Source organism: Coregonus clupeaformis, chromosome 34, assembly GCF_020615455.1.
Source record: "Coregonus clupeaformis isolate EN_2021a chromosome 34, ASM2061545v1, whole genome shotgun sequence".
In the NCBI taxonomy this organism is placed as follows: Eukaryota; Metazoa; Chordata; class Actinopteri; order Salmoniformes; family Salmonidae; genus Coregonus; species Coregonus clupeaformis.
In genome coordinates this window covers 32,698,371-32,713,956 of record NC_059225.1, presented here as the reverse complement: position 1 = coordinate 32,713,956, position 15,586 = coordinate 32,698,371, and the positions used below count along the sequence as shown (strand labels likewise).

General features: G+C 40.5%; 1 pseudogene; it reads right to left on the bottom strand.

The window, feature by feature from the left end:
- Nucleotides 1-4,241: 4,241 nt before the first annotated feature.
- On the bottom strand, nt 4,242-5,809 carry LOC121549615 (annotated as a pseudogene).
- Nucleotides 5,810-15,586: the final 9,777 nt, after the last annotated feature.

Sequence of the window (15,586 nt, the reverse complement as noted above, 5' to 3'; positions counted from 1 at the left end):
GGTGTCTTGTATACAGGTAACGAGCTGAGATTAGGAGCACACTCTTAAAGGGAGTGCTCCTAATCTCAGTTTGTTACCTGTATAAAAGACACCTGTCCACAGAAGCAATCAATCAATCAGATTCCAAACTCTCCACCATGGCCAAGACCAAAGAGCTCTCCAAGGATGTCAGGGACATCTGTGGAGGGAGCTGAAGGTTCGAGTTGCCAAACGTCAGCCTCGAAACCTTAATGACTTGGAGAAGATCTGCATAGAGGAGTGGGACAAAATCCCTCCTGAGATGTATGCAAACCTGGTGGCCAACTACAAGAAACGTCTGACCTCTGTGATTGCCAACAAGGGTTTTGCCACCAAGTACTAAGTCATGTTTTGCAGAGGGGTCAAATACTTATTTCCCTAATTAAAATGCAAATCAAATCAATTTTGGGGCGGCAGGTAGCTTAGTGGTTAAGAGCATTGTGCCAGTAACCGAAAGGTCGCTGGTTCTAATCCCAGAGCCAACTAAGTGAAAAATCTGTCGATGTGCCCTTGAGCAAGGCACTTAACCCTAATTGCTCATGTACTGTAAGTCGCTCTGGATGAGAGCGTCTGCTAAATGACATAAATGTAATAACATTTTTGACATGCATTTTTCTGGATTTTTTTGTTGTTATTCTGTCTCTCACTGTTCAAATAGACCAACCATTAAAATTACAGACTGATCATGTCTTTGTCAGTGGGCAAACGTACAAAATCAGCAGGGGATCAAATACTTGTTTCCCTCACTGTAGATAGCAATAAAAACTGTAACATAGAGGCTCAGAATAAATTAGAGGAAAAACAAAAAGAAATTGAGAAACTTATTCAAGAAAGATCAAGTGTAATATATTATAAAAATAAAGCAAACTGGATGGAATATGGGGAAAAATGCACCAACTTATTTTTTAATATTCAACATAGGAATGCTTCCAAAAAGAATGTATTGAAACTGGTTACAAATGACGGAGTCACCCATGATTCACCAAATTATATTTTGAAGGAGGAAACAAAGTACTTTAAGCATATGTTTTCATTTCAGTCGCCTCCATCTCCTCTAACTGAAGCAAATTGTAGAGCTTTTTTTCTATTGATAATGTAAAATTAACAGCCATACAGAAAGACTAATGTGAAGGTAAAATTACAGAGGAAGAACTTCTGGATGCAATTAAAGACTTTAAGTCCGGGAAAACTCCAGGGTTGGATGGCATACAAGTCGAGGTATACCAAACCTTTTTTGATATACTCAGAGGACCGTTATTAGCATGTTTTAACCACTCCTATGTAAATAGTAGATTATCAGACACTCAAGAAGAAAGTCTGATTTCATTATTACTGAAACAGGATACAAGTGGAAAATATAAAGATCCAGTCCATTAAAAAAATTGGAGGCCCCTTACACTTCAGTGATGTGATGCAAAAATTCTAGCAAAATGTATAGTGCATAGAATTAAAAAGGTATTGTCGGACATTATTCATTCTAATCAGACAGGTTTTTTACATGGCCGATACATTGGAGATAATATAAGGCAAGTACTGGAAACAATAGAACACTATGAAAAATCTGGGAAACCAGGCCTACTATTCATAGCAGACTTCGAAAAGGCATTTGATAGAGTACGACTGGGGTTTATATATAAATGCCTGGAGCATTTCAATTTTGGACAATCTCTTATAAATTGGGTAACTCTAGGTGTAAAATAGTAAATAATGGCTATTTCTCTGAAAGTTTTAAACTGTCAAGAGGAGTAAAACAAGGTTTTCCACTATCGGCATATCTATTTATTATTGCCATCGAGATGTTAGCTATTAAAATCAGATCCAACAATAATATCAAGGGATTAGAAATCCAGGGCTTAAAAACAAAGGTGTCATTGTACGCTGATGATTCATGTTTTCATTTGGGATATGTATCCACATCACCATCAGACCATTTTATTGGTAAACTACATGGTAATGTAAAAATTGTACGTAATAATACGTAATATAGTACATTTATCATATTTTGGTTGTAATCCAGAGAGGTTAGAAAATGTATCTAGATCCTCTATGAGGCTGTGGAGGGATTCAAGTTGTGGATTTCTCAGCTCTTTACCTGTATAAAAGACACTTGGGAGCCAGAAATCTTTCTGATTGAGAGGGGGTCAAATACTTATTTCCCTCATTAAAATGCAAATCAATTTATAAAATGTTTGACATGCGTTTTTCTGGATTTTTTTGTTGTTATTCTGTCTCTCACTGTTCAAATAAACCTACCATTAAAATTATAGACTGATCATGTCTTTGTCAGTGGGCAAATTTACAAAATCAGCAGGGGATCAAATACTTTTTTCCCTTACTGTATGTGTATATATGTATGTTTATGTGTGTGTGTGTGTGTGTGTGTGTATATATATATATGTGAGAAAAAAACATATGGGGGATTGGAAGTGATGCAGACAATTACATTGATGGAAGTTACAATCTATCTGAAATATTAAAGCTGATCTACCACCAAACATTATTTTTATTTTTTTTAAATAAATGGTGGAGTGGTTGAAAAACGAGTTTTAATGACTCCAACCTAAGTGTATGTAAACTTCCGACTTCAACTGTAGCCATAATGTCTCTATTCCGTTGGAACTTTTGTGAGTGTAATGTTTACTGTTCATTTTTGATTGTTTATTTCACTTTTGTTTATTATCTATTGCACTTGCTTTGGTAATGTAAACATATGTTTCCCATGCTCATAAAGCCCTTTGAATTGAATTGAATTGAGAGAGGAAAGGAGAGATTTCAAACCTCCAAAGTATCCTGTGTATTGAGCTTGTTGTTGTATTTATGTGTGAGAGAGATAGAGTCTCTCAGTCACACATAAACACTGTGTCTGACGGTTTTACATGAGTATCATGGGAATGGACCTGACGTCAGATTTCTTCCGTTCATTCAGGGGGCTGTGGGTCAGAGCCTGGAAGTGCTGAGTGGAGCAGCTCTTTAGGCCGCTAATCAGCCCTCTCTCCCTGGGCAGGTCGCTGGACCTCAGTCCTCTGGCCTTCATCTAGCACTTCCCCCTTCCCCACAATTAATAACCATCCCTGTCATTAGTCAATGTTTCCTCATGTGAACCCTTCATAAAGGATGCATAAAAAAAATATGTGTTGGTGAATTTGAGTGTGGAGTGGGGACTTGTGATGTGTTTTATTGTAGCATTCGTTGCTTGGCTGATGGAGCTACCCTGCCTGGCCCTATGCCCAGTCAGGTTGGGGCAGAGTGAGATAAACTTTTTCAGAAATGGATAAACATTTGGCAGCCAGAGGCATATGAGTCGGGAGTTGTGTGGATATTTGCCATATTTTTAGAGCCTTTGTGAGATGTTTTAAATGAAACAGGAAGTGTGGAGGTTTATGCCCCTGGCGCCCACCCTATTTCCCTCCCCGCGCCCAGTCAAGAAAGACATAGGCCCAGAGATAAAACAATATGTCAACAGTCTGGCTTCTGCCAATGGCTGGGTAAGCAATAACCCCGACAGCCTCTCAGTCCACTCCAGTTTGTTGACATAAGTAATAAATATTCCAGATCATTTGTGGCCAGTCATCCATCATAATATAATTTCAAAAGAAACCCATTTTAGTTTTCTTTATAAATGAATCTGTTGAAATGTTGTATAATTTAGTGCACCACACCTTTTAATCTGTTAATTGTATAGCATTCACATGAGAGTAAGGACATCCAAATGTAAGGTTACTTTAGATGTATTTATATATAAGAAATACTGGGTTGGAAACACTCATCAATGAGAATACATTTGGACAAAAACAAAATATACAATATAAAAAACAACGTTAAACATGTCATATTTAAAACATGTAATGTAATTTCCATACTTCTAAATAGTATCAAATAGGTTGGGGAAAAAACTATAATTTAAATTAATACATTTTGGAGTTGACATAGACGGGTTGGTTGTTTAGCAACAAAACCAATGAGTGCGCAACTATGGGGCAAAACAGACAGGGTTGTCTTAGATTGTTGACAACATGTAAACTATATTTTGTCTCCAAATGTTTATTGAAAACATAAAACCTTTGCACAATGAGCACTTGTTGTCTCTCATATACATAGTTACAGTTGTTGGTTAGCTAGCTAGATAATTTTTGCCATATTAGCATAGACATGACATGAGTCCAACCCTCTCAAAACAAGACATGGTATCAATAACAAGATACAACGAACTGAAACGAGCCACCTACGATTCCCCACATGGCAGCTTCTTGTCATTGTTGCTAGCTATCTGATCGTTCAGAATCATAACACAACACAGCCTTCTGCCTCATCGATGCGAGTGCATCATTTTCATGACGTTGTCAGCCAACCCGTCTATACTGTACACAAAAAACAGCTAAAATCTTGACAGAGTTGACAAATGACAGAGTTCAGGTCTCCCGTAGGCTGCTTTGCTGGTGATAACTGGACTCCATTGGCTCAGGCTGGCGTGGGGGCGGGCCCAGGTACTGTTCAAACTCACTCTGGTCCAGATCATACAGCATATCTAGGTGAACCTGCTCCAGATAGAACTCCAGAGAGGGGCCAGTGGAGGAGAACAGCTAGGGACCTCAGGCCCTGAAGTTCCCTGCTCCCAATGAGACACAGCATAGGCTGGGCTGGGGGCCCCACACTGCTGCAGCCCATGCTGGGTAGAATAGTATGGATGAGGTTCTGCTGGGTACATCGCTGTGTTAGAGTATTTTGAGGCTTGTTAGGGAATGTGGCTGCTGGGTCTGGGTAAATGGACCTGTTGTGGTAGGTCCCAGGCATATGGGAGAAGTATGCCTGGGAGTTTGGGTAGATGGCTGGGTTTGGGTAGGCTTGCTGCTGATGGCACTGGTTCTGGATTAGGTAGTCGAGATCATAAGGCATGGTGAAGCCCTTGCTGCAGAGGGTGGAGAGAGGGGCCGGGGCCTCCACAGGTAGGGCTTCGGGGCCCTTTTTCAGCTGCTTCTTCCTGCGGGGCCGGTACTTGTACTTGGGGTGGTCGATGGTGTGCTGTACTCTCAGGCACTCTGCCTCCTGCATGTAGGGCCGCTTCTCTCCAGAGACATGGCCTTCCAGGTCTTACCTGTAGCAACACAATCATATGAGTTATTAGTATAGAAACACCACAAAACACACAATATCCATGCTACATTCAGCTAACTTGCCATGTCATCAATAGGTTAATAGGCTAATAATGATTTTGGTAATTGTTGAAATATGAATAGTCTCATCATAGTTTTAATTCCAATGGGAATTATTTGAATAAAATGTACAGAGAATTTTGCTGAGGTCTTTGTTCTCTAGTTCAGGGTTGAGTTGGGCAAGGCATCTGCGCTCCTCCTTGGTCCAGATAATAAAGGCGTTCAGCGGCCTTCTGACCCGTGGCTCTGCCAATGGTTTCGGCTCAGGACTAGAGCAGCTGGAGTCGGAGTTGACCGAGAGAGGACTGGATGGGACATAGCCGAGGGACTGCGCCTCAGACATCTGCTCACTCTGGGAAGACGTACCGCAGAACTCGTCGCTTTCAAACATGGCTTTCGTTGCGAAAAGATCTTAATGTGGGGGGATCCATCCGATCAAAGTACATGGTTATGTATCTATTTGACCTTTGAGGTTGCTCTCCTACTTCACTAGTGATGGAGATTGGCTATATGCTGTCCCGGGAGTCTATCCACCAATGTTAAGCCAGGAGGAGTGAATTTAATGTGTCAAATCAAGGTGTTCTTTCAAGTCGGTGATAGTTCTTGATGCCTCGCTCAATCCATCATCAATCAATCAAATGGCCATTTAATGTTAAATCAAAAGAATACATGTAGGCCTATCAAATTTGTATTTATTTAAATCATTTCCTTTTTTTAAATGATTGGAGATAAATGCTCTAATGATTCAGTGCAATGACTGCTCTATTGTTTCACGACAATTTTGGCAAATTTGACATAGGCCGTCTTTCCCTTTGAAGTTGGAGGTTAATAATAACGCGGCAGGTAGCTTAGTGGTTAAGAGCGTTGTGCCAGTAACCGAAAGGTTGCTGGTTCTAATCCCCGAGCTGACTAGGTGAAAAATCTGTCGACGTGCCCTTGAGCAAGGCACTTAACCCTAATTGCTCTGGATAAGAGCGTCTGCTAAAATGTAACGCATCCATTATGGATTTACTGTCAGATTAATCGGATGCCTACTTTATTTCCCCTTTGAAATATCTTTCTGTTTTTCTATTGAGGCATTACTTCACTTTCCTCTCTGTGTGATAAATACAATTAAATCAATTGGATATCATCCTCTAACATCAATGTTCTCTGGCAGAACTTTAGTTATTCATTAAAAGACCATGGGTCACGTGCCAATTGCCCTCTCCTCTTATCAGGTCCACTATCTCTATCAAAGCACGTTTTACACCTATTGAGACACTGAAACAAACATTACGAAGGCAGGTTTATTATACGATTACGTTTACAAATATTTCCCCAAACTAAAGAGATATCTAAACGTTTGATAAGGGCCGCATGACAAGCTTACCTTTGTGTGTAACAGTGGCCTATATCAAGTCGATTCATCAGTAGGCCTATAATACAATAAATAGGCTATTGAACTAAAGCCATCTTGGACATTCTGTGGGTTTTCATGGGTTAGCACAAAGACATATCCAGTATGTAAAAATACATATGTAAGAAAAATATGGACCTATTTTAAACAGGCCTTTTTGACATCTTGGCCATGTTCGTGTTGGCTTTTTCCGTGTCAGCCTTTGCCGTGCCAGGTTTTTCAGAGTGATAAGATTTGCACAGGAAGTCCTAAAAGGTCAGGAAGGAAAATCTATTGGAGTTGTGTGGGACAGTACAACCCCCCCCCAGAGAGCTAGGGCGAGCTTGTTTTCATATAAACATGTTTCATTTTCACAACTCGTGATATTGTTCATGAATTCAAAAACGTGGATGTTAAAATGACCTCAGTGTGTCAACAAACCCTGGCTGTGAGGCGCAGCCCTTGAGTTCAGTCAGTGTATTCCTTTTGATTTGCAATTTGCATGACTAGGGAAAAAGGCCTAACATTATAGAATTCCTCTTGGTTTCATATGATAATCCCACTCTATTTTCGTTGATTACACATCTGATTATACATCCCATCAACTTCAACAAGAGGCTAGTGTCATTACAGAAGTTTATGTAGATGTAGAATCAAGAAGACACAGGCGAACGCCTCTCATCCATTCTGGCTTGCACCACCTGTAATGTTTTGTTGTGGCTAGACGACTTGCTGTCATGTCTTTAGTCTCTGCTATTAAGATGTCAAAAAGGCATATAATGGGTCTCATTGTGAAAATACACACGGCACAGCAGTGGCTTCATTCATTTCGGCCTCTACCTGCACTGTTTTGTAGTGACAGACGAATTGCTGAATATTTTTTCAGGCCCCGTAAAAAAAGGTAATGGAAGTTGACACCTTGGTCAAACAGATGAGTCAGTACTGATGTTGCCTCGGTTAATTCAATAACAGGGTGATCAAGATTTATTTTTCTTCTAGATACTCCTCTTTTAGACTCTTCAAAGTCAAAGATTTTGTGAATCGATACAATGTATGCTTGCTTATTAGACAGTCTAATGATACCAGAACGAAGTAATCGAATTTAAGTGCTCCAATTAAAGCATAGGCTGCTAGCCACACTAAATATGGCTTTGTAGGCTATAGCCCTAATTCTTAAAATTGCTCTAGGCCTATTGTTAAAGATGTTAATGATATTTTGTCACATACTGCATTCATGATCTTGCATAGGATTCGTTTATCAAGATTATGCGCTTGACATTGCATATGAAACTAATCAAATTAAGATATTTAGCCCAATAAAAATACCAAATGATAAAAAACATTATTTTGTAAGTCACACACTTCCTTAGAAGTTACCTTTGGAGTAACACTACATGATATTAGCCTAATAAAACACATAAAATATTATTTTTTCTATCCCCACAAAATGTATTGCAATGTATTTCAGGGAATGTTAGGATTAGGGTTGGAATCCACATCCGAGTGTTGAATAGCACACACAGGCACCGACCGTGTGAAAAGCCCTAATGGATTTAATTAATTAGCTTGAATGACTCAGCAAGAATACAATAATATTAGTTTCGGTTGACATTTCTGTAAATATTGTTTGTTGTAAAAGTAGCGTATCTTATACTTACCCTTAACTTTGGTATCTATTTACATTTACTGGTCAGAACATAAAACCTTTTGATTTATTTTTTAGAGTTGTTCCAAATGTTCCTTATATTCTTAACCATTATTTTTGTCATGAATTGCAGGTAGATGCGTTCAATCTCATTGGTTTCTTAATCTCTGAATGGATGGCAGTTGACCCACAGTAGGCCTATCATTGCATTGTTTCATGCACGCCATTGTGATTGTTGAAATCCAAACAACTAGGGACAGTGAATGCTGAATGGTCACTATAATGTTTGAATGGGGATTGTTCTCTGAAGATTCCCCATCACATTGTTCCATTGTATTGGACAGAAGTCATATATGAGACACTACTGAGACACTCTCTGTCTTCAGTCGGATTTGGAGTGAGCCAGGATGGCACAGGTGGAGAGATCAGCATTGGAGGTCTCCAGGGTCTCCACTACAGTCTCCTCACCCGAAGAGCACCTTTTCTGGATGTAAGAACAAGGATTCCCGCTCTGACAGTGTCTTGGATGTGGATTACCTAGGACATGATGGAGCCAATGCTGTCCCTCGATGGACCAAGGACGTACAGTAGAAAGAGGAAGCTCATTGGATGGGTCACCTTCTCCATGGATGGGTCAGAACAAAGATTCCTGCTATGACACTGTTTTGGATGTGGCTGTACCTACACTATCTATAACCTAGAAAGGTTCTTCAGCCGTCCCCATAAGAGAACCCTTGAAGAAACCCTTTTGGTTCCAGGTAGAACCCTTTAAGGTCCAGGTAGAACTATTTTGGGTTCAATGTAGAACCCTTTCCACAGAGGGTTCTACATGGAACCCAAAAGGGTCTACCTGGAACCAAAAAGGGTTATCCTACGGGGACAGCCGAAGAACCCTTTCGTAACCTGTGTAGGACATGCTGGTGTCAATGCTGTACCTCGATGGACCAAGGACATACAGTACAATAGAAAGAGGAAGCTCATTGGACTGAGTAACATGAGGCTGATAGCCTGGATATAATCATCATCACCACCAATGGGACCATCTTGCATTGTGTCAATGTGGTTTGCATGCGGAGGTTAAATGTGTAGGTGGTGGAACGGAAAATAAAATGTTCAGATCCTACTGTTCACCATCTCCCATCCTAGGATGATCTTCACCAACTATACTTTGAAGCGATGTGTATTAAAGTAACTCCAAGGACAAACGTGTCACAGCAAAAAGGAGACATAAGAAAGAGTATTCTAACAAGATGATATTTGTTAACGAAGCTCTGTATTCTAGTGTGCTAATATAAAACAGTCTCATATAGAGATACAGATGAGTTTCCACACAGTGGTTCATCATAGGAACTTGTGATCTGAGGTTTGAGCTGTGAGCTGCATTGTTTGGTAAAACTGTGTGAGAGGGAGTGGAGTGGGAATCTGGGTGTTCAAACTCCTAGTGTATTGTATGGACCCAGCAGGCTGCCATCAGATACACTGTCAGGCTAAGACACCATTCTATGTAACAGTTGTGTTCCCCTCCTCTCCCCATTCTATTCAGCAGGCTTGCCCTGTCCTCTATTCCTGCACCCAGTCAATGCTAACCAGGTGTTTGAGCACACACCACATAGACCCAGGTGTCAGCCCAAGCACTTGTAAACAGTGCCCTGCCCTGGCCTGTCCTACGTGGGGATAGCTGAGAGGATTACACACCCCCTGGGGTGGCTGGGCTTAATGTGGTCTCATTAGCTGAACACAATGATGTCCCCACCTCTCAGAGCAGATAACACACCAGACTTAGCCAGACCCTAAACAGAACTTACAACGGTACAACCACATCCTCAGACCACCAAACCCTGGCTGCCTACAGTGTTGCAGCAACAGGGCCCAGATACAGAATAGGTGTTTTAGGCTACATCATTTTGGGGATAATTTCCTCATGATTATTTCTTTATTAGGGTGATTTGTGCTTTTACACTAAATAGCACATCTGGTTTTCCTTAAGTTTTGTTTTCAAGATTTAGTTTATATCCACATATTGGTAACTGAAATAAAACTAAATGACAACAAAATCAAGGTCTTTATATTACAATGTTGAAATACATTCAGTTATGTGGAAGTAAATCTAAACAGTATAACCAGCACCTTTGCAAGAACACAGCTGCTTTAGAAAAATAAAAAACGTCTCTAGAGGTCCAATAGGAACCAATGATGACTCTGTCCATTGTATCAGCCTACTGAGTCATGATGCAGAAATAACTTAAATGTTCATATTCCATAAACAGATTAAAACTTTATTCCTCCCTTTTGAGTTATCCATAAATGTCTTTCATTGTAAAATACACTGCTCAGCAGCTCTGAAATACGCTATTGAAGGGGGCATCAAACATTTAGAGTCAATTATATTCTTTGCAAATTAGGAATTGCATTCTTGACCTGGCTCTCTGATAAGACCCCTTTCTGTTGAATTGAGTGGTTTGTTTATTGTCCGGGCTGTTGAGCGTTGGCATTTGATGAAGTATTGTATTATTGTATTGCCACAGCAGGCTATTGCACTACATCCAATACAGACCGTCTCCGTCACTGAGCCTCTCTGCCGTTCTACCCAAGCACTGCTGTCATGGAAACTGTACCTCATAATGGTCCTGTGCAATGTGCCAGATTCTCATATTTTACCCAAAGGTAAAGACTTTGTGAGTGTATAGCCCCTTGATCTGGCCCACTGCTCCTCCCTGTCCTGGCCCCGGTCTTGTCTGTTTGATCTGCCCATAGCCCAGGTCCCCTGAAAGACAGACAGATAGAGCTCCATCTGATTGTAATTTTCTCTAATTATTAACTGGTCAAGAATCAGTATCAATGTATAGCCCTCACTAGACCTGTGAGACACCATGATATCTCTGTCTGTCCTAGACAGCCTACTCAGAGATAGCGGATAAGTAATCACAATGCTCTGATCTGGTCTGCTCAGACAACGACAATGTTTAATTAGATAGTGTGAACTGGGCAGACTATCAGACTCAGACATTAGGTTATTTGTAGCACAAGCCATGGTAAATGCTTGATAAACTCCCAGCAAATCTTTTTTGTCTTATTAATATTAATATATTAATATTAATATTATTAATTAATATGCCATTTAGCAGACGCTTTTATCCAAAGCGACTTACAGTCATGCGTGCATACATTTTTGTGTATGGGTGGTCCCGGGGATCGAACCCACTACCTTGGCGTTACAAGTGCCGTGCTCTACCAGCTGAGCTACAGAGGACCACCCATACACAAAGGAGAAGGAGAATTGCTTAGACCACTCGATTAATAGGCCATTTGATTGAAGTTTCGAACAAATGTTTAGGCTGTTTAAAGTGTAATTTAGTTTAGTCTAAATCACTTAAGTCTACTATTATACAAATGTGATGCTTTCTGCGTAGATACTTTAAATTCAACATTTACTCCAGACCAGGGATTTCAGAGAACCCTCTCAAAAGTTTAAACAGTCTTCTTTTTTTAAATGTTCAGACCTGATCCAGATTCAAAAGGATTTCTGTTGCTTTGAAGATAAGGACTGCAGCTCTGCCATAAACAGTACTTGTGTAGTTTCTTTCCTGTGGTGTGATTTATTTAAAGTATTATGCTTTAAGGTTTCAGTCTTGTTTTCCTGGCAGGGCCTGCCATGTGTGTACAGTATCTACTACGTATGAATGGAGTTTATTATTGGCAAGAAGATGCCAATCCTGAGACCCTCCCCCCACCACACACACACACACACACACATTACATTTTCGTCATTTAGCAGACACTCTTATCCAGAGCGACTTACAGTTAGTGAATGCATACATGTATTTTTTTTTTCATACACACACTAATGATGGCCTTCGAATGTGACATTTGTGCAGTGTGTACAGAAATAGCATAAGACATTTACAAATGCTTTAACTATATACGTAGTAAGTTTAGGACATTTACATTTAAGAAATTAGCAGTTGTGCACTAACATGCCCCTAATATTGCAATTGTAAAAGTCTAAAAGTATGTTCAGATTTATTCCACCTTTGGCAATTGATATTACAATACACCCAAGCTATTTGCATTACACATCCAATATAATACAGATAAAATAATACAAATGAATATAAAGTTATTTATGGAGAACACATATAGAAGAGGGAGGGGAATATGAAAATAAGGGACTTTCCTGATGTCATTTATTCTGGAATGCCAATGGGGCAGTATGTTGTAAATTCAATAGCTTACATCTGTTGGGAAGAATATTTATAGATGACTACACAGCATACGTAAATATGTGTTGTTAAAAAAAAAAGATTAAGAATGATTAAGAATTAATCATTAGGAATGATTAAGAAATTGATGGTGATTAACTATATGGATGTTGTTTTGCATGTGCACATATTACCAATTGCATAAAAGAAGGTATTTTGTAAGATGCATGTTTTCTGAACAGGAGGTGCACTCTAATAGTGGAATTCCAGAAATGTGATGTGGAATACCTTGTCCTCTTACTGTCTGAAAGGGTAATCATTTAGATAACAATCAGGAAGTGTTTTTGGAGCATTACATTATCATCATGGCATTTTCAAAATACCTTTAACATTTCGGTCAGCTTTAGAGCATAACAGGGGCAAAACTGCAAGTGTGTGCCTCAGATTGTGTTCCAAACAGGGGGTTTAGAATCATTTCAACATCCAGGCCAGGATACAGCTGCCTATGACTAATTGAAAACCCCCTTCTCCAGCTAAGGCAGGCCTTTTCACATGTAACACACCAGCAGGCATCTGTTTCCTGTTTTCATTCTGAGTTCTTATTTTCCTTATTTCCCCCTCACCTGTTGGGGTCTACGCTCCTTCCGTCATGTTGGTCATTGGTGTTTCTCAGTTAGAGGACCTAAAGCACTGCCAGCGGATGTGATCATTACAGCACTTTCATCTGAGACTGCTGTGCAGTCACAAATTTAAGTCAATACATTAGTCAAAGTGTTAGCTATCCCTCTTCAGTTCATGATCATACCATGTACACTCATATACAGTGGGGGGAAAAAAGAATTTAGTCAGCCACCAATTGTGCAAGTTCTCCCACTTAAAAAGATGAGAGAGGCCTGTAATTTTCATCATAGGTACACGTCAACTATGACAGACAAAATGAGAGAAAGAAAATCCAGAAAATCACATTGTAGGATTTTTTATGAATTTATTTGCAAATTATGGTGGAAAATAAGTATTTGGTCAATAACAAAAGTTTCTCAATACTTTGTTATATACCTTTTTTTTGGCAATGACACAGGTCAAACGTTTTCTGTAAGTCTTCACAAGGTTTTCACACACTGTTGCTGGTATTTTGGCCCATTCCTCCATGCAGATCTCCTCTAGAGCAGTGATGTTTTGGGGCTGTCGCTGGGCAACACGGACTTTCAACTCCCTCCAAAGATTTTCTATGGGGTTGAGATCTGGAGACTGGCTAGGCCACTCCAGGACCTTGAAATGCTTCTTACGAAGCCACTCCTTCGTTGCCCGGGCGGTGTGTTTGGGATCATTGTCATGCTGAAAGACCCAGCCATGTTTCATATTCAATGCCCTTGCTGATGGAAGGAGGTTTTCACTCAAAATCTCACGATACACGGCCCCATTCATTCTTTCCTTTACACGGATCAGTCGTCCTGGTCCCTTTGCAGAAAAACAGCCCCAAAGCATGATGTTTCCACCCCCATGCTTCACAGTAGGTATGGTGTTCTTTGGATGCAATTCAGCATTCTTTGTCCTCCAAACACGACGAGTTGAGTTTTTACCAAAAAGTTATATTTTGGTTTCATCTGACCATATGACATTCTCCCAATCCTCTTCTGGATCATCCAAATGCACTCTAGCAAACTTCAGACGGGCCTGGACATGTACTGGCTTAAGCAGGGGGACACGTCTGGCACTGCAGGATTTGAGTCCCTGGCGGTAATGTGTTACTGATGGTAGGCTTTGTTACTTTGGTCCCAGCTCTCTGCAGGTCATTCACTAGGTCCCCCTGTGTGGTTCTGTGATTTTTGCTCACCGTTCTTGTGATCATTTTGACCCCACGGGGTGAGATCTTGCGTGGAGCCCCAGATCGAGGGAGATTATCAGTGGTCTTGTATGTCTTCCATTCCCTAATAATTGCTCCCACAGTTGATTTCTTCAAACCAAGCTGCTTACCTATTGCAGATTCAGTCTTCCCAGCCTGGTGCAGGTCTACAATTTTGTTTCTGGTGTCCTTTGACAGTTCTTTGGTCTTGGCCATAGTGGAGTTTGGAGTGTGACTGTTTGAGGTTGTGGACATGTGTCTTTTATACTGATAACAAGTTCAAACAGGTGCCATTAATACAGGTAACGAGAGGAGCCTCTTAAAGAAGAAGTTACAGGTCTGTGAGAGCCAGAAATCTTGCTTGTTTGTAGGTGACCAAATACTTATTTCCCACCATAATTTGCAAATAAATTCATTAAAAATCCTACAATGTGATTTTCTGGATTTTTTTCCCTCAATTTGTCTGTCATAGTTGATGTGTACCTATGATGAAAACTTGCACAATTGGTGGCTGACTAAATACTTTTTTCCCCCACTGTATATACCCACAGTGAGGGAAAAAAGTATTTGATCCCCTGCTGATTTTGTACGTTTGCCCACTGACAAAGAAATGATCAGCAACTCTTAAAGGGAGTGCTCCTAATCTCAGCTTGTTACCTGTATAAAAGACACATGTCCACAGAAGCAATCAATCAATCAATCAGATTCCAAACTCTCCACCATGGCCAAGACCAAAGAGCTCTCCAAGGATGTCAGGGACAAGATTGTAGACCTACACAAGGCTGGAATGGTCTACAAGACCATCGCCAAGCAGCTTGGTGAGAAGGTGACAATTGTTGACAGTTGGTGCGATTATTCGCAAATGGAAAAAACACAAAAGAACTGTCAATCTCCCTTGGCCTGGGTCTCCATGCAAGATCTCACCTCGTGGAGTTGCAATAATCATGAGAACGGTGAGGAATCAGCCCAGAATTACACGGGAGGATCTTGTCAATGATCTCAAGGCAGCTGGGACCATAGTCACCAAGAAAACAATTGGTAACACACTACGCCGTGAAGGACTGAAATCCTGCAGCGCCCGCAAGGTCCCCCTGCTCAAGAAACCACATATACATGCCCGTCTGAAGTTTGCCATTGAACATCTTAATGATTCAGAAAGCAAACTGGGTGAATCAAGTGTTGTGGTCAGATGAGACCAAAATCGAGCTCTTTGGCATCAACTCAACTCGCCGTGTTTGGAGGAGGAGGAATGCTGCCTATGACCCCAAGAACACCATCCCCACCGTCAAACATGGAGGTGGAAACAAGCGAAGGGAAATCTTAATGTTACAGCATACAATGACATTCTGGACA